The sequence below is a fragment of the Halichoerus grypus genome, chromosome 5 (genome assembly GCF_964656455.1).
Source record: "Halichoerus grypus chromosome 5, mHalGry1.hap1.1, whole genome shotgun sequence".
Classification (NCBI taxonomy): Eukaryota; Metazoa; Chordata; class Mammalia; order Carnivora; family Phocidae; genus Halichoerus; species Halichoerus grypus.
In genome coordinates this window covers 56,986,640-57,009,793 of record NC_135716.1, presented here as the reverse complement: position 1 = coordinate 57,009,793, position 23,154 = coordinate 56,986,640, and the positions used below count along the sequence as shown (strand labels likewise).

Genomic DNA, 23,154 nt, shown 5'->3' with positions numbered 1-23,154 from the left:
TGGTATGTTTTGAATTAATGTTTCTATATGGTTCAAGGCATGGATCAAAGTTGTTTTTTGTTAAAACACAAAAATAAAACAATTTTTTGATATAGATAGCTAAATGTTCCAGCAAAATTTGCTGAAAAGTCTATGTAGAAAACCTTTGCTATCTATAGGTGTGTCTATTTCTGAACTCTCTATTCTGCTTCATTGATCTGTTTGTCTCCCTTTATGCACATTTTCTTGATTATATGGCATTATACTAACTCAACATTGGATAGTGAAACTCCTCCAACTTTATTCTTCTCTTTCAGAGTTGTCTCTTCAGTCTTTTGCATTTTCATATGAATTTTAGAATCAGTTTGGGGGCTCCTGGGTGGCTCAGTCGTTAAGCATCTGCCTTCGGCTTAGGTCATAGTCCTGGGGTCCTGGGATTGAGTCCCACATTGGGGCTCCCTGATCCGTGGGGAGCCTGTTTCTCCCTCTCACACTACCGCTGCTGGTGTTCCCTCTCTCACTGTGTCTCTCTCTGTCAAATAAATAAATAAACTCTTAAAAAAAAATCAGTTTGTCAATTTCTATAAGAAATCTGATGTTATGAATGGGATTGCATTGATATGATGAGTTGATCAATAAGATAAATTGTTACCTAAAAGTGTTGAATTTTCTGATCTATGAGCATAGTGTAAGTTTCCATTTATTTATATTTTTAGAAATTCTCTTAACAAGTTTTGTCAATTTTAGTATATAGGTCTTGTCATGTTTGGTCATATTTCTTTCTAAGCATTTCATATATTTGGTGTTATAATTTAAATTTTTTACAATGTCCATTTCTAATTGTTCTTTGCTATTCTGCTGAAGTACAAATTATTTTTGTCTATTGACCATATATCCTCCCACCCTGATTAACTCAGTTATTATATCTAGAAGATTTTTTAGAGATTCTTTATGCTTTTGTACATAGGCAATCATGTTGTCTGCAAATAATGACAAATTTAGGGGATGCCTGGGTGGCTCAGTCAGTTGAGCGTCTGCCTTCGGCTCAGGTCATGATCCCAGGGTCCTGGGATCAAGTCCCACATTGGGCTCCTTGCTCAGTGGGGAGCCTGCTTCTACTTCTGCTTGCCACTCCCCCTGCTTGTGCTCTCTCTCCCCCACCCTGACGAATAAATAAATGAAGTCTTTAAAAAAAAAAGACAAATTTAGTGCTTCCTTTATAGTTTGAATACTTTTCTTTTCTTCCCCCTTTGCACTGGATTGAATGTATACATTGTTATTTGGTTTGCAAAATTAGGCATTTTTCCTCGTATATTTCTGTTACTATTATCTCATTTATTTGCATTGTGGTCATATAGTATACTTTGTATAACGTGGATCCTTTTATATTTATTGAGATTTGTTTTATAACTCACAATATGAGCGGTATCATTAAATGTTTTATGTGCACTTTAAACTACCTAAACTTACTTATTTTCTATGTGTTCTATCAATTTTTATGAAAGGGATGTTGACATATGTACCTGTAATTGTGGATTTTTCTGTTTCTCCTTGCAGTTCAATCAGCTTTTGATTCAGAAATTTTTCTTTAAAGATTTTATTTATTTAATTGACACAGAGAGAGAGAAAGACAGCGAGAGAGGGAACACAAGCAGGGGGAGTGGGAGAGGGAGAAGCAGGCTTCCCGCCGAGCAGGGAGCCTGATGCAGGGCTCGATCATAGGACCCTGGGATCATGACCTGAGCTAAAGGCAGACGCTTAACCAACTGAGTCACCCAGGTGCCCCTGATTCAGAAATTTTGTAACTGTGTTATTAGTATATAAACATAATTATTATGTCCTCTTGAAGAATTGACCTCTTGTTATGAAATAACCTAGTTTATTCTTAGTAATGTTTTTTCTCTGAATCTCCATTTCTGATATTAATTTAGCCACTCCAGCTTTACTTTGATTAGTTAGTAGAATATATGTTTTTCCATGCTTTTACTTATAATGTATTTATTTGTGTTTTTATATTTAAAGGAGTTTTATATGCAATATATAACTTGGTCTTTCTTTTTAAATTTAACTTGACAGTCTGACTTTTAATGGGAGTATTTAGATCATTTATATTTACTGTTATTAATCATATAGTTGCAATTAAATCTTTCATCTGAGTACTGGTTTTCTGTGTATCCCATCTGTTCTTTGCTTACTTTCTTTTATTTCCTATTTTTTATATAATTTGATATTTTCATGGTTCTATTTCATCCCCTTTGCTAGCTTATTAGATATCACTCTTTGTTGTTATATTAGTATTTGCCTTAGAATTTGTAGTATACTTGTTTCATTTTTACATTCTGTCTTCATTTGATGTTATATCAATTCACATAGATTATAAGAAACTTATGACAGTATAGTTTCATTTTTGCCCCCTTGACCTCTGTACTATTTTTTGTCATGTATTTTACTTCTATATACGTTATATATATCACAATGCATTTTTATTATTTTTCCTTTGAATAGTTAATAATCATTTATTAAGATTTAAGTGTAGTAAGAAAAAAAGTCTCAATTATAGAGATGGTTGCCATTTCTGATATTCCTTATTTCTATCCTTATTTTCCTTCTGTCTGGAGGGTTTTCTTTAAAATATATCGGATTGCATGTCTACTGGTGATAAAATCTAGAAAAGCTTATTTTTCTTTTGTTTTTCAAAAGGGTTAAAAATACTGTAAAAATGGTGTTTCTCTGTAAGTTTCACTTGCTGTGCTTACAGTGAGAACACTGGCAGCAGTGCCAGCTTAATCTTTGCTGCTCTTTATGTTGTATGTCTTTTTCTTACGGCTGCTTTTAATATTTTTATTCATCACTTTTTAAAATTAATTTGATTACGATATACCATAGTGTAGTTCTCTTCTGTTTCCCATGCTAGGGGTTCCTTGAGCATCTTGATTCTGTAGATTTATACCTTTCATCAAATACGGAAAATGTTTGGCCTTTGTTTCTTTAAGGATTTTTGTTCTTTTCTCTATTCATTCCTCTCTTTCAGGAACTCTAATTGCACATATATTTGACTATATTGAGTTCTCTAAATCTCTGTCCAATATTTTTTTCTAGATTTTTTTTCTTTCTGTATTTTATTTTGGTTTGTTTCTGTTGCTATATGTTTAAGTTCAACATTGTTTTTTCTTCTGCAATGTCTTATCTATTAATCCTGTTTAATGTATTCTTGTTGCAAACATTTTGATTTTTATCTTCTCTAGAAGTTTGAGTCTTTTCTCACATGTTTCTACTTACATATCCCATATTTCCTATAGCTTTTTGAACATATGTAATACAATTATAATAACTATTTTATTGTCTTTGTCTATTAATTCTGTGACCTGTATCATTTCAAGGTATGTTTCAATTAATTAATTTTTCATGTCATAATGGGTTCTATTTTTCAGTTTCTTTGAATGTTTGGTAATTTTTTATTAGATTCCAGACATTGTCATTTTTACTTTGAGTGCTGTCTGTGTTTATATTTTTATAAATATTCTTGTGCTTTGTTCTTGGAAATAATTTAGTTCTTTTGGGTCTTGCTTATAAGCTTTGTTATGCAGGGCCAGATCAGTGTCTACTTTTGGACAGTGGTTCTCAAGTACAGGTGATTTTGGCCTGCAAGTTATATATTTGGTATATCTAGGACATTCTTTTTTTTTTAAAGATTTTATTTATTTGACAGAGAGAGACACAGCGAGAGAGGGAACACAAGCAGGGGGATTGGGAGAGGGGAAGCAGGCTTCCCGCCGAGCAGGAAGCCTGATATGGAGCTCGATCCCAGGACCCTGGGATCTCGACCTGAGCTGAAGGCAGACGCTTAACGACTGAGCCACCCAGGCACCCCTATCTAGGACATTCTTTATTTTCACTACTGGATGATGGTAGTGGAGGTAGAGGGCTTCTGGCATCTGGTTGATAGAGGCCCGTGATGCTGCTGAACATCGTACACAAGGCAGCTCCTCCTGATTTGATAAAAGAGTTATACAGCTCAAAATGTCAGTAGTGCTGAGATTGAGAAACCCTGGCCTATGAAAATGATGATGAGTTTGTGCCTTAAAGAACTGGCATGATAAGGAGAGGAGAATCCTGAACTGAGAATCATTTCTGAGGCCAAATAAACAGAATTTGAATCCCAATTGCATGAATATTAAGAGAAGAGTTAGTGGTGAATAAAAGTACTTTTTTTCATGTGAAACTGGACTTCTGATTACATTAATTTGGATCAAGAATAGTGAGAAAGAAGGTCTTAAGAGAAAATGAAGGGAGGCTCCTAAAAATGAAAATAGAGAAAATTGTTTCCTCTCCTGATAGGTTTCGTGAATGTGGGAGAAAGCTAACAGAACTTCCAATCACCACATATTTAACAGTTGATGATTTCAAGGTACTTTACAACTACAGAAGATGTCTGTGAAAATTAATAAAAAAATTTTAAAGTAAGTTTTTAAAAAAATTCTTTGATTTTTGTCTCTTGATGCATGATTTATTGATATGTCACATTGTGGACTCAAACATTATAATATCAGGGACTTATTTGGATCAAGGTTCATGTTCCAAAATGCAGGGTTCATATATCCCTGCTCTTCCAGCATAGTTCCTCCCCAATTAATGGAATGATGACATGGCACTGTGTTTTTTTTTTAAGATTTATTTATTTATTTGAGAGAGAGAGAGTGAGGGGAGGGGCAGACAGAGAGAGAGAGAGAGAGAATCTCAAGCAGGCTCCCAACTAAGTGCAGAGCCCCACATGGGGCCCGATCTGAGGACCCTGAGATCATGATCTGAGCTGAAACTAAGAGTGAGACTTTGAACCGACTGGGCCATTCAAGTGGCCCGAGGTGGCACTTTCTTAATATTAACAACTGAAGAGTCCCATAAGCATGTTAAAATCTCCTTTCTCCCTTCAGTTTGACAGTTTCCAGTCTCTTAGTTAATAAATAATGTTTTCATTTCACACCAGGAGTTGTTTGTTCTCTAAAGCAGAAAATAAAGTTAAGTTCAAAGAAATAGTTATATTATGAAATAAACTAAGGTTTATTTTCCAAATGACAAAAAAGCATTAAAGATGTTGAATAAAGAGGAATTCATGGCTATAGTGGTACCATCTGCCTACTCACTTGTTTCTTCACTGATTAAGCCTATGAAGAAAGGTGTTATTTCGAGTGTCAAATATCATAACTGAGAAATAGTTCTGGGAAAATTGATATTTTGTATGGGCTCACCCAGAATTTTCAAATATTTTAAGGTAGACTCAGTGGTAAGCTTATGTCTGGGCTTCTATTATAAATCAAATATTAAGCACAATTTGGAGAACATGTGTTCTTTTGTCATATTTTCAGAAATGTCTGCTTAAGATAATTAATGTTTTTTTAGACTTTAGAGTATGTATTTTCCTAAACTGAGCATAGTTTATAAGACAAGTATTCCTTCATATACCACAAGTTATAAAAGGTTCTGACATGCAGTAGTGATAATGATGCAGAAACCATAAATAATGTTTTTAATGATATTCATAAAGTAAAATACATTGATAAAATGGAGAATTATATGGGTTTTGGAAGAGTCATTCATTCATTCACTCATTCATTCATTTATTAATTCAAAATATTTACTGATTATCTACTGTTTTATCAGCTCCAGATATAAAATGGTGAACAGGTGAGCCATTAAGGAAATCAGAAAGTAGTGGAAAGGGGAAAGACATATAGATGATTATCACTCCACAACAGTGTTCTTTTGACTCTGCTGTTATATAAAGAGTCCTTTAGGGGTGTCTGCGTGGCTCAGTCAGGTAAGCGTCTGCCTTCAGCTCAGGTCATCATCTCAGGGTCCTGGGATCGAGCCCCACATTAGGCTCCCTGCTAAGCAGGGAACCTGTTTCTCCCTCTCCCTCTGCAACTCCCTCTGCTTGTCCTGTCTCTCTCACATACTCTCTCTCTCAAATAAATAAATAAATCTTTTTTAAAAAAGAGTACTTTAATAAAAGAGAGCCAAAGTACAATGCCTTTAATTTCTCCTGTATTTTGATTGATCCTATTCCCAGTAACCTATATTTATCCTTTTGAGCCATTACAGGTCTGCTACAATATTCTATAATAAATGACAACATCTCACTTTTTAGAGAAACATATATTTTCCATGGCATTTATATAGTTTTTATTATTTATACAAGTTTCTGAGAAAACTTGTCTGAGCACATACAGTAGGAAAAAAACATAACCTTCTTTATTCTCCAGTATATTGTGAGTACGAAAGAAGTTAAGGCAGCTGGGCTGTGATCCATTTGCTCCCTTTTCCAGAAGGATATTCCTGGGGTGGTGGTGAGGGAGCAAGGGAGAAGGTAGATGACTTGGCCCAATCTCCTTTTCAGCTGGACCTCTGGGTAAAACAGACAGACAACAACAGCAACAACAACAACAAAAACTGAGTGAAATTTCCTAAAGAGAAAGAGCTGTTTATAGAATGATTTTAACAGAATGTTCCTGGCTAAAAATTACTGATAGTAAATAAACCTGAAGTCTATGGGTTTATGAAAGTATAGGTCTCTGGAAAATGTCATATAAGGTATACACCTCTCTGGAGTATAAAATGGAGATGTTTTGTAACTTAAATGTTTCCTGATGAGTAAAGGAAATCTCACCTCACCTGTAGATCTCATCTATTATTCTGGGCCAAAGAGCATGTGTCATAGGAAAAAAAGAACATGGGAGGACAAACAAGATGTTCCAGGTCTCTATTTCACTTACGCTTCTTAAGGATCTATATCTTTAGGATTATTAGGTCTTATAAGGGAGAGAATTAGGAGACCAGAAAATGTCAGTATATAAAATATTGGTAGAGACACAGTGGGCATGAAGATCTATAGGCCAGATTGTTTTCTGTCTTCTTTCTAATATCAGAGCACTTTAAGATGCAACAATTATAGGGATACGGTCTTTATATCAGCAACAATAAAATTTTTCAAAAGGTGCAAAGGATGAGATGTGATGGAAAGTAGTCAAATTGCAAGTTATGAAAGGTTCTGACATGCAGTAGTAATAATGATGCAGAAACTATAAATAATGTTTTTAATGATATTCACAAAGTAAAATACATTGATAAAATGGAGAATTATATGGGTTTTGGAAGAGTCATTCATTCATTCACTCATTCATTTATTAATTCAAAATATTGCAAATATTTTCAAATGATCTTTTGACCAAATGACTAATCAATAATTTATACCATAATATGGCAAACTAAGGCATGAGTCAAATCTGGCTGTTTGTTTTTTAATAGAGTTTTATTGGTGCATTTGCATATTGACTGTGGCTTTCACAATACAGTAGCAGAGTCATATGGGTGCAAAGAGACCATATGTGGCCCACAAAACCTATAATATTACTGTCTGACTGAGTCCTGATTAAGTCTCCATTTTATATCACAATGTATTATAAAAAATAATTCATTCACATTTATAGAGATCTTTACAATTTATTAAAAATTTGCCATAATTTATATCTTTTAGGTAAAGATGATTTTATTACTTTTCCAATTTAATAATGTGGTAACTTCATAGCTTCCATCAATGTATTCATATTCTTTGAACTAATTATATTTTGGGGCATATGCCTTTAAAAATAAAAATATAGAAAAAACATTAACATGCAATTATTAATTATGGTACAATTTTCAATGGTAAAAACTGGAAGGAAGTTGTTAATTATGACATAAGAACTGGACTGAATGTTATGCAGTCATTAACTATTTTAACTAGGAAAAATATTCAGTAATTAGAATTTTATTTATAGAATTATAAAATTCTATGATAGTATGTTACACAAAACAAGTAGATATCAAAGTGGTGTACATTATGAATATAATTAGCTATAGTGGCACATTTTTAAAAAAGGAAATATACAAAGTCATAATTATGTTAGAGTAATGGTACATGATATAGTCTTGTGATATGTTTGATTTGTCTAGGCTGGAGTCCCCAATTATTTAATCAAACACAAACCTAGGTGTGGCTGTGAAGGCATTTTGTGGATGTTATTAAAATCATAATCAGTTGACTTTAAGTAAGAGAGATTATCCTAGATATTCTGGGAGGGCTTGATTCAATCTGTTGAGAAGCCTTAAAAGTACGATGAAAAGGAAATTCCATCTATGGACAGCCTTTTCAGCCCTACAGAATTCCAGCCTGCCCTTCCTGAAGTCCTGCCCTATGGATTTTAGACTTACCTTGCCAGCTTCCCCAATCATGTAAGTCAGTTCTTTGCAATAAATCTTTCAATATATATCTCTTGCTGATTCTGCTTCTCTGGTTGAACCTTGATTGATAGAGATTTTGGTAACTGGAAGTAGACTGCTGCTGTGACAAATACCTCAAAATATGGAAGTGACTTGGGAATTGGGTAATAGGTGGAGGCTGGAGGAATTTTGAGAAGTATAAATGAAAAAGCCTACCTTGCCTTGAACAGACTGTTAGTGGAAATACGGATGTTAACAACTCTCCTAGTGAGGACAAGGGGCATGGTAAAGAAAACATACTGTCTTAGAGAATACCTAAGTCATCATAAACAAAACATTTGTAGAAATATGGGAATTAAAGGAGCTGCTAATAAGGGCTAAGGTGGAAAAGAGAAACTCATTATTGGAAACTAAAGAAAAGGAAATCCTTGCTATATAATGGCAGAAAGCTGAGCTGAATTGTGTCCTTTAGTTACGTGGAAAGCAGAACTTTTTAAGTGATGAACTTAGATACTTTACTAAGATTTTCAAGCAAAGTATGAACGGTGCAACCTGGTTTCTTCTTGCTGCTTATAGTATAATCAAGAGGAAAAAGGTAAGTGAACTGTTAACTGGTAAACAGAAAGGAACTAGGACTTGATTTTGGAAATTCTCGTCTTTCTAGATTGCAAAAGATGCAAAAATCAAGAGATTTGCTGTCAGGAAAGCATGCTCTTAAGAGAAAGCCAAGGGTGTGGCTGGAAAATGTTTGTCTAGTGGCTCAGAAGGATAAAAAGGTCAGGGTATTCAGTTGCACAGAGGACTCTTTGAAGAGATAAGCATGTGGTTCATGGGTCTCCTTGGCCATATCAGCAGAAGCCAGGAATGTGGTTATCCAAGAGAAACTTGTGGAGAACTCTCTTATCTGGAGCGAATTCTCATAACATACAATGGAGATCCACAATTCTTAACAATGTTCTTAACATTCTTAACAATGTTATACCAGCAAAAAACACTGTCATCTTGGTCTAAAAGAGACATTGCCAATAGGGTGATAAAATGAATTAACTGAAAACATGTTCTATCTTTGAAGAGCAAGAAAGGACTACTCCTAGAGCAGAATCAGGAGCCCAGAAAGTGGAATCACAAGGCACAGAGGATTATTTCTAAGACTTGAAACTGAATGGAGCTCTCTCAGATGTTATAAAAATTGATATCAAATTGGGACCAATGACACTTTTAAAAAAAATTGTCTCCCCTTTTAAATGAGAATGTCTGTAAAATACTATCCCATACCTGCCCAACATTTTATTTTGTATGCAAATAACTTGTTTCTTGAGTTTCACTGGTGAATAGCTGGAGATGAATTATGACTAAGGATGAATTATATCCAGAGCCTCAGCCATACCTGATGTAGATAATGAGATTTGGGGCTTTTGAACTGATGGTATTTAGATAACATATTGAACTTTGAGTTGATGCTGTAATTGATCCAGACTTTGAAGGATGTTAAAAAGGAATTAATATATGTTGAATCTGAGTCAGGGCCAGAGGGTAAGCTGTGATCAGCAGAATAATGCTCTCATCTGAAAGATGTGCATATCTTAATCCCCAGAACCTGTGAATAAGTTAAGTAGCAAGGGGGAATTAAAGTGGCAGATATAATATGGTTTCTCGTCAGTGAACCTTAAGATGAAGAGATTGTTCTGGATTATCTATAATAATCCAACAATGCAATTCCAACAGAACTTTAAATGATGAAGAAGGAGGCAGAAGAGTAGAGTCAATGTCAGAGTGATACAATGAGAAAAATATTCAGCTGACCACTGTTGGCTTTGCAGATGAAAAGGGGTAACTGACTATCCAAGAAATGCAGTCTTTAAAAGCTGGAAAAGGCAACAAACAAACAAGCAAGCAAGCAAGCAAAAGCCCACAGTCATTCTTCCTTAGAGCTACGAGAAGGTAATGTGGTCTTGCTAACACTTATATTTCAGTTCCATGAGATCCATTTCAGACTATGACCTACAGAACCAAAAGATGATAAATTTGTGTTGTTTTAAGCCACTAAGTTTATGGTAATTTTTATAGCAGCAATAGGAATGAAAAATACAGATTTAGGGGTAAAATTTTTCTTAATTTCCCCCCCAAATTCTCTGTACTATCTATATTATCTTTGCAATGGGACATACTAATTTTTTTCTCAATTTCAGAAAAGGTTGGAGATGTTCCCAATATTCCAAAGCTATTAAATGGAAGATCAAGAATTTAAACCTATGGCTTCTGTCTAACTCATATATGCTATCTACTCTACCACACCTAAATATGGTGAAGCAGTGAAAAAAATAGAAGGGATATATCCTGGATGCCATTTTATAGATTCATACATTCAGCCAGTAATGATTGTGCTTCTTATAGGGTCTGGCTTTATAGAAAACATTGAAAATACAAACGTAATAAGAGGTAATAAGCTTGAGAGAAGCTAAACATTAAAATATATGAAAATTGAAAAGTCTAAAGTTTCTGTGTTGTGAAAGTCATCTTTTTGTTGTGACAAAAAGACTTGATTTATTAGGTAAGGATGCATGTGGGAGTCAAGGGAAGTTAAGTTCTGATATGATGGATAGGATCATATTCTGAGAGAGCTTACATATCACGCAGACGACTTTCACATTGACATGGTAGTAAAAAATTACTAGAGATGTATTTGCTTGGGAGAACCATCATGAAATCATTTTTAAAAGATTGTTCTAGTGTCTTTATAGAAAGAGATTAAAAAATGGAAACAGAGTAAGAGATGCCAATTAAGAAACTCTTGCAGTAATTCAAATGCAGGGCCGTGAGAGATTAACTCAAGAGGTAGTGGTAAAAACAGAGGAAAAGGAATGAATATGAATAATTTTCAAAGGAAATACTTATAGGTTTTCATAACTCTTTGACCTGATGAAAAGAAAGAAGAAATAATCATTGTGACTCTGTATTTATAATCTATGAGGCATGAAATCACATCAGACCTAGCAATGGATCCAGTCTGTATGTGTCAGTGTCTGAAGCAGAAAAGGTCAATCCAGTAGGGTTCTCTGAGATTAAATGCAAACCTTTAAAGAGAAAAAAAAAATGGTTTGGGGGAAACATAGGTCAAGAACTAGCATCTACTCCATGGTAGGTAACATTTGCAAGAAATGGAGTAAGCAACAGTCTGTGAAAAGAAAAATAAGATGAATCCCTAGGGGTTTGGGGAAGAAGGACTCTGGGGGCAAAGTATCCAATGCTTAAAAGCAGAAATGGATTTGAGAGTTAATCAAGAGAAGATCCTAAGAGAATTTCCCAACAACCAACAGGCAGATGGAGATAATAGTTTTAGGCCGATGGGCTTTACCTCTGATATACCACAAGGCTGTCACCTGGCCCTGAATTCTTAGAGAATATGATTTGACTGACCCTATCACCTCATTTTATGTCTAATAAAGTTACATCTGTGGAATTGCATTATATACCTTTGTGAAGTACCTAATGTTTTTAATATAAATCTTTGAATTTCATAATGAAAAAACATATATGCTTCTAAAACATGACCATCAGTAAATGTATTAGGATTCAAAGATAAATAAAGTATGATTCCTACCTTTAAAAAACTTAAAATATAGTTTTACTTATTTTACTTATTGATTCACAATCAAATGCATTGCTATATTTAAAAATCTGGTCTTGGGGAAAAAATTCCTAAATATTGAAAATTGGCTAAAAAAATGACTTTTCAGTGAATGCACTCATTTTAATTAAGTTAATATTTGTATTTCAATGATAGTGATTTAAATATAACTGGGGCTCCATTTTCTTACTTTTTAGCCAAAATGTAACTACAGTCAAAAGTCCTTAGTTTTAATGAAAAATGTGGCAGATGTTGTATGCCCTCTAGTGGCCACAAAGTATATCTTTATATCTTGCAGGGGTTTTGTCAATGCATTTCACAAGTTTGGATGTTAAACTTATCTTTATCTACTGAAAGCCTTTGAGATTATCTGGCTAGTAAATAAGGTATAAAATTATATTTCTACAAAAAAACAAGAAAACAAAAAAAAACCCACACCCTATCTTTTACTAGAAGAGATAAGATTGTGTGTGTGTTGATACCCTTCGAAGGATGATCAAAGAGATGACTGAAATACATCCAAACTTTTGAAAATGATACGAGCTGGTTGATTGATTCAACATCACTGAATGAGGAAGAGCAGCTCTGCAAAGTATTTTGCAAGATCAGAATTATCATTAGACACTGAACAGGTAAAATGAAGTGTGCATATTATTTGAAGATAGAATTGATAAATGAGTATTTTAATATGCTTGATAAAGAGCTTCTTGTCTCATTGTTCTAGTGAGTGAGCACGTGCGCAAGTGGGGGGAGGGGCAAATGGGAAGGGAGAGATAGAGAGGGAAAGACTCTCAAGCAGACTCCACACTGAGCGCAGAACCCATCATGGGGCTCAATCCCATGACCCTGAGATCATGACCTGAGCCAAAACCAAGAGTCGGATGCTTAACCAACTGAACCATCCAGGTGCCCCTATTTTCTAGAAATTTTAAACACAGATTTGTATTAATAAAAATATTACATTATATCCTTTTTCTTGTTTTCTTGTTTTTTTTTTTTTTTTTAAGATTTTATTTATTTATGAGAGAGAGAATGAGAGAGAGAGAGAGCATATGAGAGGGGGGAGGGTCAGAGGGAGAAGCAGACTCCCTGCCGAGCAGGGAGCCCGATGCGGGACTCGATCTGGAGACTCCAGGATCATGACCTGAGCCGAAGGCAGTCGCTTAACCAAGTGAGCCACCCAGGCGCCCTTGTTTTCTTTTTTTTAAGTTTAAGTGTATGGTACAATATTTTTTATAAATTACATTTTGTTGAGTTAAAAAGGACATTTTTGGGATTTATGTATGTTGATACACGAGGCTCTAATTGATTCATTTTAATTAGTTTAGTATTTCATTGTTTGGATATACCACAACTTATTCCGTTCTTTTGCTAATTTATTTCAACTTTTTCAGTATTGCAAATAATACTGCAATTAATATTTCATATAAGTGCTTATGTGTCTCCTGTGAGATTATCTCAGAGTATACTAAGAAGTGCAATTACTAGTCAGGAGACAGGCCCTAAGGTGGGCTCCAGAGATTTTCCTCTTTCTAGTGTCCACACATTTGTGTAACCCACTTCCCTTGGCTGAGAAACCCCTGTGATTTGCTTCTAACCAATAGGACATGGCAAAGGTAGTGAGATAGCTCTTCTATGAGTAAGTTATGTTATATGACTATATCACAGCAGACTGGAGCCGACATTCTACCCACACGTATGATGAAATCAGCAGTTATGTTGAAGAAGCCCATATGACAAGAAACAGCAGATGGCCTCCAGGACCTTAGGACTGCCTTTAGCCAATAACCAGCAAAAATCAGGATCTTTAGCTGTACAGTCAGAAGGAAATTATTTTAGCCAACAACTTAAACTTGGAAGCTATAGTAGGCAAAATAATGATCCCAAATATGCTCACATCCTAATCCTTAGACCCCGTGAATGTATTACCTTACATGGCAAAAGGGACTTTGCAGATGTGATCAAGGGTAAAGACTGTGATAGGAAGAACATCCTGGATTATCCAGGCTGATCCAATCTAATGATAGGAGATTTAAGAGCAGATAACTTTTCCTAACTTTTCCCAACTTCTTTTTTCAGTAGTTACAGAGAGAGGGGAAAAAGGGTCAGAGAGATGCAACAGTGCTGGCTTGGAAGATGGAGAAAGGATCATAACCCAAGGAATATAGGCAGTCTTCAGAAGCTGAAAAGTTAAGCTAAAGCCCATAGTTGATATAGCAGTCAACTGGTAAACTTGCCTTTTATTAACTGTAGTAAATATCTTTATCCTGAGTAAAGATCCTAGTATCCATGTCTTGGTGGTAATAACAGACTACTTGTAGTTATAATGTGCCTAGTGTATCTTTTTCCATCCATCCTTTTTTTTTCTTTCAAATAGACTATTTTTTAAAGCAGTTTTAGGTTCACAGAAAAATGAGTGAAAATTATGGAAAGTCTCTATATACCATCTGTCTTCCCTTCCACAACCTCCCCCATTCTCAACATCCTCCACCAGAGAGGTACATTGGTTATAACTGATGAACCTACATTGAAATATCATTATCCCCGAAGTCCAAAGTTTATATTAAGGTTCACTCTTGGTGTTGTACATTCTGCGGGTTTTGACAAATGTAAAATGACATGTATCTACCAATATATATATTGTATGTATAATATATATACATTACATATATAATTGCATATATTACAATTCCAAATTATTACAACATAATTACATATTTTATATATGTATATACAGTATAGTATAGGATTGTTTCACTGCCCTAAAAATCTTCAGCGCTCTGTTCATTTCTTCCTCCCCACTAATCCTGGCAACCACTGATCTTTTTACTGTCTCTATAATTTTGCCTCTTCCAGAATGTCATACAGGTGGAATCATATAATAGATAGCACTTTCAAATTGGCTTATTTTACTTCGTAATTTGCATTTAAGTTTCCTCCATATTTTTATGGCTTAATAGCTCATTTCTTTTGTTTGTTTATTTTCAGTTTTAACATTTCTTTTTTAAAAAAGATTTTATTTATTTATTCGAGAGAGAGAGGGAGAGAGAGAGAGAAAGCATGAGTAGGGGGGAGGGGCAGAAGGAGAAATAGACTCCCCACCAAGCAGGGAGCCTGATGCAGGGCTCCATCACAGGACCCCAGGACCGTGACCTGAGCTGAAGGCAGATACTCAACCAGCTGGGCCACCCAAGTGCCCCAGTTTTAATATTTCTGTTTTTAAAATGCTTAAGGAATATACTTTTCATCTCAAAGCATTTGATATTTGTGTTTAATTATGAATATTTTCCCTATCACTTAAATGGCTTAGCATATAAGGAAATATTTTGCCTTACCTAGCAATCACCAAAAGGGTTTCTACTAGGATCCAGCCAGACAAATCATTTGTTTTAAAACAACCAATAGGCTATATGTGTATTTTTTAAGTGGTATATTATAGCAGTTTAATATGAATTTCTAAACATTACATGATTCAAAATCCTAAAAGTTTATGCTTTTCCATTTTTTTAATGTATTAACAATAGAAACCTTTTGACACATACTTTTGAAAGTTGTTGAAAAAGTTAAAAGCTAGTTTGTGGTATCTCTATTCTTATGTCCAGGTTCACCATGACACTGACACTGGCCCAAGTAGGGATTAAATGTACTAGCTAGTAACTTATAATGTGTTATTTAAAGTCCAAAACGTCCATAGAGGTACTCTGTACCAGCATGTCTACTTTTTTTTAATCAAAAATGTATAGATTAATGGTTTGTATCTATTTCACCTGTTTAAAACCAGTCTGCTTTAGCTCCCTGACCAATAGAATACAAAAAACCCATCCAGGGAACTTATACCTTGGCTGTGCTGAATCATGACTTCCCACACTTATCTTGGTGGTCATGATCCAGAGATGAAGCATGTCCTGCATCTGAGAAAATGGTCTGGAAGTGTGCCTAGGAATCTCCATTCTCTCTCATGGTTGTCTATGCTTTTATCCTTTTACCTTTATTAAAGCTTTATATGAGTGTATGTTGGTTCATAACCTCCTCAGGAGCTTCCTGGATGAAATCTAAAACTAGCCCCTATGGGGAGGGAGAGACTGAAGAAAGAGGTAGGCCACTCCAGGTTGCTAGGTGGCAGGTTCAGTGAGCAAAGGCAACCTACATACAGGGCTTGTCTTGGGCAGCAACAAGGGAAATAGATCTTTGCACCCGCCCAGCAAATCTTAAAAGTGTATATAGAGCCCTTGCCTGGGTTCAGCGCACTGGGCTGTATACTGTCCAGATGGTCTCAGCACCACAGCACCATCTCGTCTACTATGTCTTTGGGGCAGCCTCTGGGAGTGGGGAAGGCAAGCAGAACCCATATTCCATGGATAGGGGAGGTGGTGAGGAGCCTCTTATTGCCAAGGTGCACCTCATAGGTCAACTGGCAGTCATGTCATCTTGATGACCTCCACCAACAGTGTACCCTGTGGTTTAATGAGTTCTTTCAGTTATCTGACCCTGTGTAATTTGCTGCAGTTGGTGCTCTGAGCAGGATGCTTGAAGTGGCCCTTGGCTGTATAATTAAATGATGGATAAGGCTTAGTTTGGAAGAAAGGAAGATGAGGAAATGGGATATGAAGGACCTTTGATGCCAAGCTAGCTCTGCTAGGCTAGCCTTCAATTCAGTGGTATTGTGACCATTGACAGCAGAATAAACACATCAACTTAGAAATGGATAGATCTGGAGCTGAGGGAAATACCTAAATGGATGAAAAAAGAAATTCAGACGGGAGGGAAGTCAGTCAAGAATTCTGTGCCTTGGCTGCTGTTAGCTGCTTTGGCAAAAATGAGAGTTAACTAAGAAAAAACACGAGGCTTCAGGTCTGCCAGGTTACCACCATTGATTCTGTGTTAACAGGAAGGGACATGATGAAATCAGGGAGTAGTACAAGTACTTCTTTTGATCAGAATGTTACCCTGCCTAACTGATAATCACTAAAAAGATTATACAGGCTTTGGACAAGGTGAAGGGGAAAGTGGGGATCAAGAGATGCCCCAAACCTGGAATATTCAAAGAGCTCAGGCAGTCTATGTTTTGCAGAAATGTGGATATCCTAATCTCTTGAGCCAGTGGAAGGCAGGGTTATGTGAAAATAGCTTGAGAGGGGGGATAGTCCAACTCCACTCTCATACAAAGCTGAACAATCCTGAGGGTGCTGAAATGTTGGAAGTACAAGCACCTTCAGATTGATTATATAAGGACAAAATATGCTCTAATTTTAGGCTTTTCACCCAAGAAATAATTTATGTGATAAATAAGGTTCAAATGCTTGGGATTCTTGTGTGACCCTCCTGTTGGGAGGTAAAGGATATGAGAGAAGCTGTCACAGACCTACTGGCTCAACTCCAAAAGGGTTAAGTGATGGGAAAAATGTTAGAAATATTTAGGAGAAAAAAGACCATTAAGATTAAAAGGGATAGGGACACCTGGGTGGCTTAGTCAGTTAGGTGTCTGCTTTCAGCTCAGGTCATGATCTCAAGGCTTGGGATTGAGCCCTGCATCTGGTTCCATGCTCAGCGGGGAGCCTGCTTCTCCCTCTCCCTCTGCCGCTCCCCCTGCTTATGCTCTCTCATTCTCTCTCTCAAATAAAAAAATAACATATTTTTAAAAAGAGATTAAAAGGGATGAAAAAAACCTCAGGACAATTAAACAGGTTGGGATAGTTAGTTAAAAATATCCTGAAAAAGGAAGTAATAGATGGAATAACTACTAAAACTTTAATAGATTGCTGGAGAGATTATGTGGTCCATCTGCACCACCAACTCCAAAAGTTACAAAAAAGATTTGTTCAGTTTATCCTAGCCATAGTGAATTTTTAAAAATCTTATGGTGATAGAAAAAAAAAAAAAGGATCCTCATAAACAACACTGATTAAAACAATGCCAGGTAAAGAATATATCAGGTTGGTCCCAGGGTGGAAAGTGTCGGTGCCATCAGTAGCAGGGAGTCCAAGACCTTTTGCATTGGTGTGTGTGGAATATCATGGACATGATGAAGAAATTTTATTGGAATTGTTCTACAGTGGCTCATAGTTTACTGTCAGATCTGTGAATAAAAAGCAAAAAGGCAACATAATTAAATTATGGAGTTGTGGTATATTGTCAATGACTTAAAATTGAAAATATGGCTTGAAGTAGAAATTTATGAACAAAGATTACTCATGGTTGTGTACCAACTTTGCCAGAATATGTTATTAGAAAGTATGTGATATCTTGAATGGGAGGGATGGGAAGCTCTTCCCTCAAACAATTGGAGAAAGGGATCTAAAAATCTGCTCTATATACTATTTTAATTGTTAAGCTAAATGGAAATCCTTAGGAAGACCTTACCCACTCAAGTGATTAATGGAAAACAGTATAGTACACCTGGGGGTTATTAAGAAATTCCTGACTTGGCTAAGGTTATGATAGACACAAGTATATTATCACCCATAGAATACCCTTTCTAGTAATCCAGTGTGGCTTGGAAGAAAAGTTGAGGAATCTTGGAAGTTAATTGTAGACTATGGAGGACTGAAAAACATGGTTCCTCCAACAGCATCAGCCATGCCTAACAGTGTAACACTTCACATTTGCAGCAAGCTAAGAAGGATTGGTATTCTGTGATTGATTTATCTAACAATTTCTTTTTTAACTTCAATTGTGGAAGAAAGTCAAAATCATTGTGCATTTCTGTTAGTTGGAATGTAAATTGGTGCAGCCACTGTGGAAAACAGTATGGATGCTATTTAAAAAAAATTAAAAATAGAAATACACTATGGTTGACTAATTTCACTACTAGGTATTTACCCCAAGAAAATGAAAACACTGATTTGAAAAGATATATCCACCCCTAGGTTTATTGCAGCATTACTTATAATAGTCAAAGTATGGAAGCAATATATGCATCCATCAATAGGTGAATGGATAAGAAGATGTGGTATATATGTGATGGAATATTACTCAGTCCTAAAAAAAGCATGGGATCTTGCCATTTGCAACAACATGGGTGTACCTAGAGAGTGTTATGCTAAGTGAAATAAGTGAAAAACAAATGCCTGTGATTTCACTTATATGTGGAGCAAAACAAATGAATAAACAAAAGTAGACACAGACTCATAAATATAGAAGACAAATATGATTGTCATAGGGGAGGGAGGTTGGGGGGATGGGCAAAAAGGGGCAAAGGAGAGTGGGAGGTACAGGCTTCTAGTTAGGGAATGAGTAAGTCACAGGATAAAAGGTACAGCATAGGGAATATAGTCAATGGTATTATAATAGCATTGCATGGTGATAGATGGTAGCTATATTTGTGGTGAGAATAATATATAGTTACTGAATCACTGTGTTGTACACCTGAAACTTATGTAACATTGTGTGTCAATTATACTTCAATTAAAAAAAAATCATTGTCGGGGCACCTGGGTGGCTCAGTTGGTTAAGCGACTGCCTTCAACTCAGGTCATGATCCCAGGGTCCTGGGATCAAGCCCCGCATCAGGCTCCCTGCTCAGCAGGGAGTCTGCTTCTCCCTCTCCCTCTGCCTGCCACTCCCCCTGCTTGTGCTCTCTCTCTCTCCCTGTGAAATAAATAAATGAAATCTTTAAAAAAAAATCATTGTCTATTTATGTTGGACAGAATCCAATACAGGTTTACTGAGCTTCCATAGGGATATTTAAATTCTGCTTAGTGACATAACTGGTTCAATTTGATTCAATTGAAATGTGCAGTTATACATTTTATTGATGATAGAATGCTGATCTCCATCTGAAGATCATGCTAAAGCAATTAAAAGTTCTGATTGATCATATCACTACCAGAGACCAGCTATAGCCAGCTAAAAATGTAGGTTCAAGAATACGTGGTAATATTCATAAGAATTACTTGGGCCAGAGACATTAGCAACATTCTTCAAACAACCAAAAATAAGCTACTGTTCCTGCCAGCTCAAAAATTGAAACAAAAATTAATTGGTTTGTTTTGTTTTGTAAAATTAGCTCCCACTCACAAAGTTACCAGAAAAAAGAAAAGCTGAATTTGAATGGGGCTCTGAACAGCAGTAGCCTACCATGCAGTGTCAAAAAGCCATGACCTAATAGATACTTCTGGAGTCATACAACCTCAATGATGATCAAATGATCGGAGTGTCAGCAACTCCAACCATATTTGCTGAGGTCTTGGCCAAAAGCTTGTTACTGCCTCCCAGTGGTAACCACTGAGATTTTGGACTTGAAATTTTCCTAATGCAATTCCCAGCTCTAGTCTCTGACGATCGTTTGCTTGTTATTGTGCTTTAGTTAAACCTGCTTCTATTACAGAAAGATATAAAATTATTTTGAGATCTGAAATACACATCATGGCATGCATTATGTAAAAACAACATTCTAGGAAAGAAATCCAACAGATACTCATCAAATGGAAATGGACCACAGCAATACATAAAAATGTGGCTTCCATGACTTTGGGCCCTTTCTTAGATCCCCCTGAGGAGTTATCTAACCCCATAGCTGAAGGGCCCCACACCCTATGATCATTTCTCAAGGATGCCTAACAAGCATCATGGTTTACAGATAGTAGTTTCAAGCTGGAAGGACAACATTTAGTCTGGAAGGCATTGTGACACATAATTGGTTATTACTTCGAATAAAGAAGGTAAAGATAAGTCTGCTCAATGGGTAGAATTAAAAATTGTGTTCCTTGTGGTGTCAGGAACTGGTCATAAAAATAAGGATATGATATGGATTTTTATAGATTTTTGGATAAAAACCAATGAACTAGAAGTATGGTTCAGAAAATGAGCTTATAGACTGGAACATAAGAGGTTCCTTAGCATCGGGTGCTACATAATAGAAAATCTTAAGAAGGAGGAAAGTCCAGGTGTGCCTGGGTGGCTCAGTCGGTTAAGCTTCTGGCTCTTGATTTCAGGTCAGATCATGATCTCAGGGTCATGAGATCGAGCTGTGTGAAGCTCTGCACTCAGCGGAGAGTCTGCTTCTCCTCCTCTCCCTCTGCTCCTCTTACTGCTTGCATGTGTGCTCACATTCATGGGCATGCTCTCTGTCTCTCTCTCTAATAAATAAATCTTTAAAAAAAAGGAGGAAAGTCCAAGTGTAGCACGTTGAAGCCCATGAAAAAAACAAACAAAAATACTTATAAATTTATAAACAAACAAATAAACAAAGACAACTGGAACCAGAAATTGCATAACCACATTTGGTCTTTGGATGACTTCTTTGTTATAGTAGATGAGCAGCCATGAAGAATTTGAGCAATGAATGATGGACAGTAAAAAAAAAAAAATAATAATGTATTCTACTGTCCCCTGTCTGATGAGAAAGGATCCTGGGAGCTGCACTGGGAAGTCTCAGACCTCTTTAATGTTTGTCTACACTTTGTTTCTACTGCTATTTCATATTATTGAGCTTTATTTAAAGATTAACATGTATAAACCTTGAAGTCTTGAGATCTTATCATCTGGATCTGTATAATTAATGTCATCATATAAATCAAATTTAAAACACTCAAGCAATATTTCTATTTTATAAGGATCATGATTATCCAATCTTGTTATAGTTGAGTCTTTTAAATCTTATTTATGGTAGACTTTCCTTCATGTGTCTATTTATTATTGACTTTCAAATGTGTGCTAATCTTCGGTGAGGCTTGATGTTGAACAATCCTATAAAGCTAGGGTTGGGGGTACACAGAATAAAACTCTAGAATAGTTTTGTGTTTACTTTTGTAAGGTGCCCCAGGGATTCCACCTCCAGAGGTTGACTTCTTATATCAACTTTAGCCATTTCCAGATTTCATGACCTTTGAAAATTTTATTTTTTTTCATGTGCTGGGTTTTGCTTTATTTTTTTAAGTTTTTATTTAAATTCCAGTTAGTTAACATAAAGTATAATATTAGTTTCAGGTGTACAATGTACTGATTCAACACCTACATACAATACCTAATGCTCATCATGAGTGTACTTCTTAATCCCTATCACCTATTTAACCCTTCCCCCCCATCTACCTCCCCTCTGGTAGCCATCAGTTTGTTCTCTATAGTTAAGAGTCTGTTTCTTGACCTTTGCAAATTTAAATATAAAATGCTTAACATGATAGAGTATAAAACATAGTAGGAGTTAAGTCAGCAAAAATTGAGCAGCATGAACTCCAGGGGCTGTCCCTGACCAGAAACACTGAAAAACTGGCAAATCTGTCAGATTCAACCTTATAAGGAATTCTGGAAGATAGTCAAAGGTTTAAAGCAAACAAGTGAATGTTTAACTGGGAGAAAAGCCACTGAAACATGGTAGGTGAGGTTTTGGGCATTTTAACTTACCTTTTTTCTATCCTGCTGTCCAGGATGTTAGCAGTCTTGAAAGCTGCAGCCCATGTTCTTGGTGTGGGTACCTGGTTCCAAAAGGAGCAGAATGGACCTTGTTCCCAAGGAATTGTGTTTTTCTGTTTTGACCTGTCTAGGTTCCATGGAGGCCTGATGCAAGGATCTAACCTTCATTTCACCTAACTCAGAACTAAGTGCAGAGAAGTGCCTATGTGGAGCATGTTCATCAAAAACACAAATGAAAGGCAAATGAACAACTTGTTCTGCCTGGGGAATAAAATAACAGTTGTAGAAAACAATAAACATGCTGAAGGCCTGGATGGAGAAGCTGGAGAATGTAATATTTTGGGGCATAAGGATTTTAAAAGCTTCTGCATACACTGGGGAATCTAGAAAGCCATGTGCATGCACAGGGCAGTATGCATGCTCAGAAAACACCAAAGAAGAGCATGTGCTTTCACTTCTGGCTGATCTTTATGATCAATTCAAACAAGAAGTAAAGGATCAAATAGAGAATTAAGAGTTTTCTACCATCTTTTCCCCCAAGTGCACTGATTTTGACAATCATCCATGTTTGAGAGTGCCTTTGTGAAAGTCTAACAGTCCAGTGGAGAACTTCTAGCATACGTTAGAGGAAAAAAATCCCTGAGTAAATGCAATGAGGGGGTTAGGAGTAACAGTTTTACTTTACCTGCATAATCCCTTCCCTAGATGGTACAGCCCAATGCCAAGAGAAACACTCTCATGTAGAAAAATAAGAGCATGTGAGTGAGCACCTGGCTTCTCAGCTGTATTGAACACTGGGAAGAGACCCATTTCTTTCTCACCCCATCCAGAATACTGAGGTGTGCTGATGACTGGGAGGTAGGAGCAATTGAAATCATACCAAGTGTCTTTGCTGAGCACAGTGATATGAAATAATAACCAATAGCAGGAAGAAAACTGGA

At 36.1% G+C, this 23,154-nt stretch overlaps 1 pseudogene; it reads right to left on the bottom strand.

Moving 5' to 3' along the window:
* LOC118534825 (DDB1- and CUL4-associated factor 13-like) overlaps nt 1-22,904 on the bottom strand; it is a 117,997-nt pseudogene extending 95,093 nt beyond the window's left edge.
* Between the last annotated feature and the right edge of the window lie 250 nt (nt 22,905-23,154).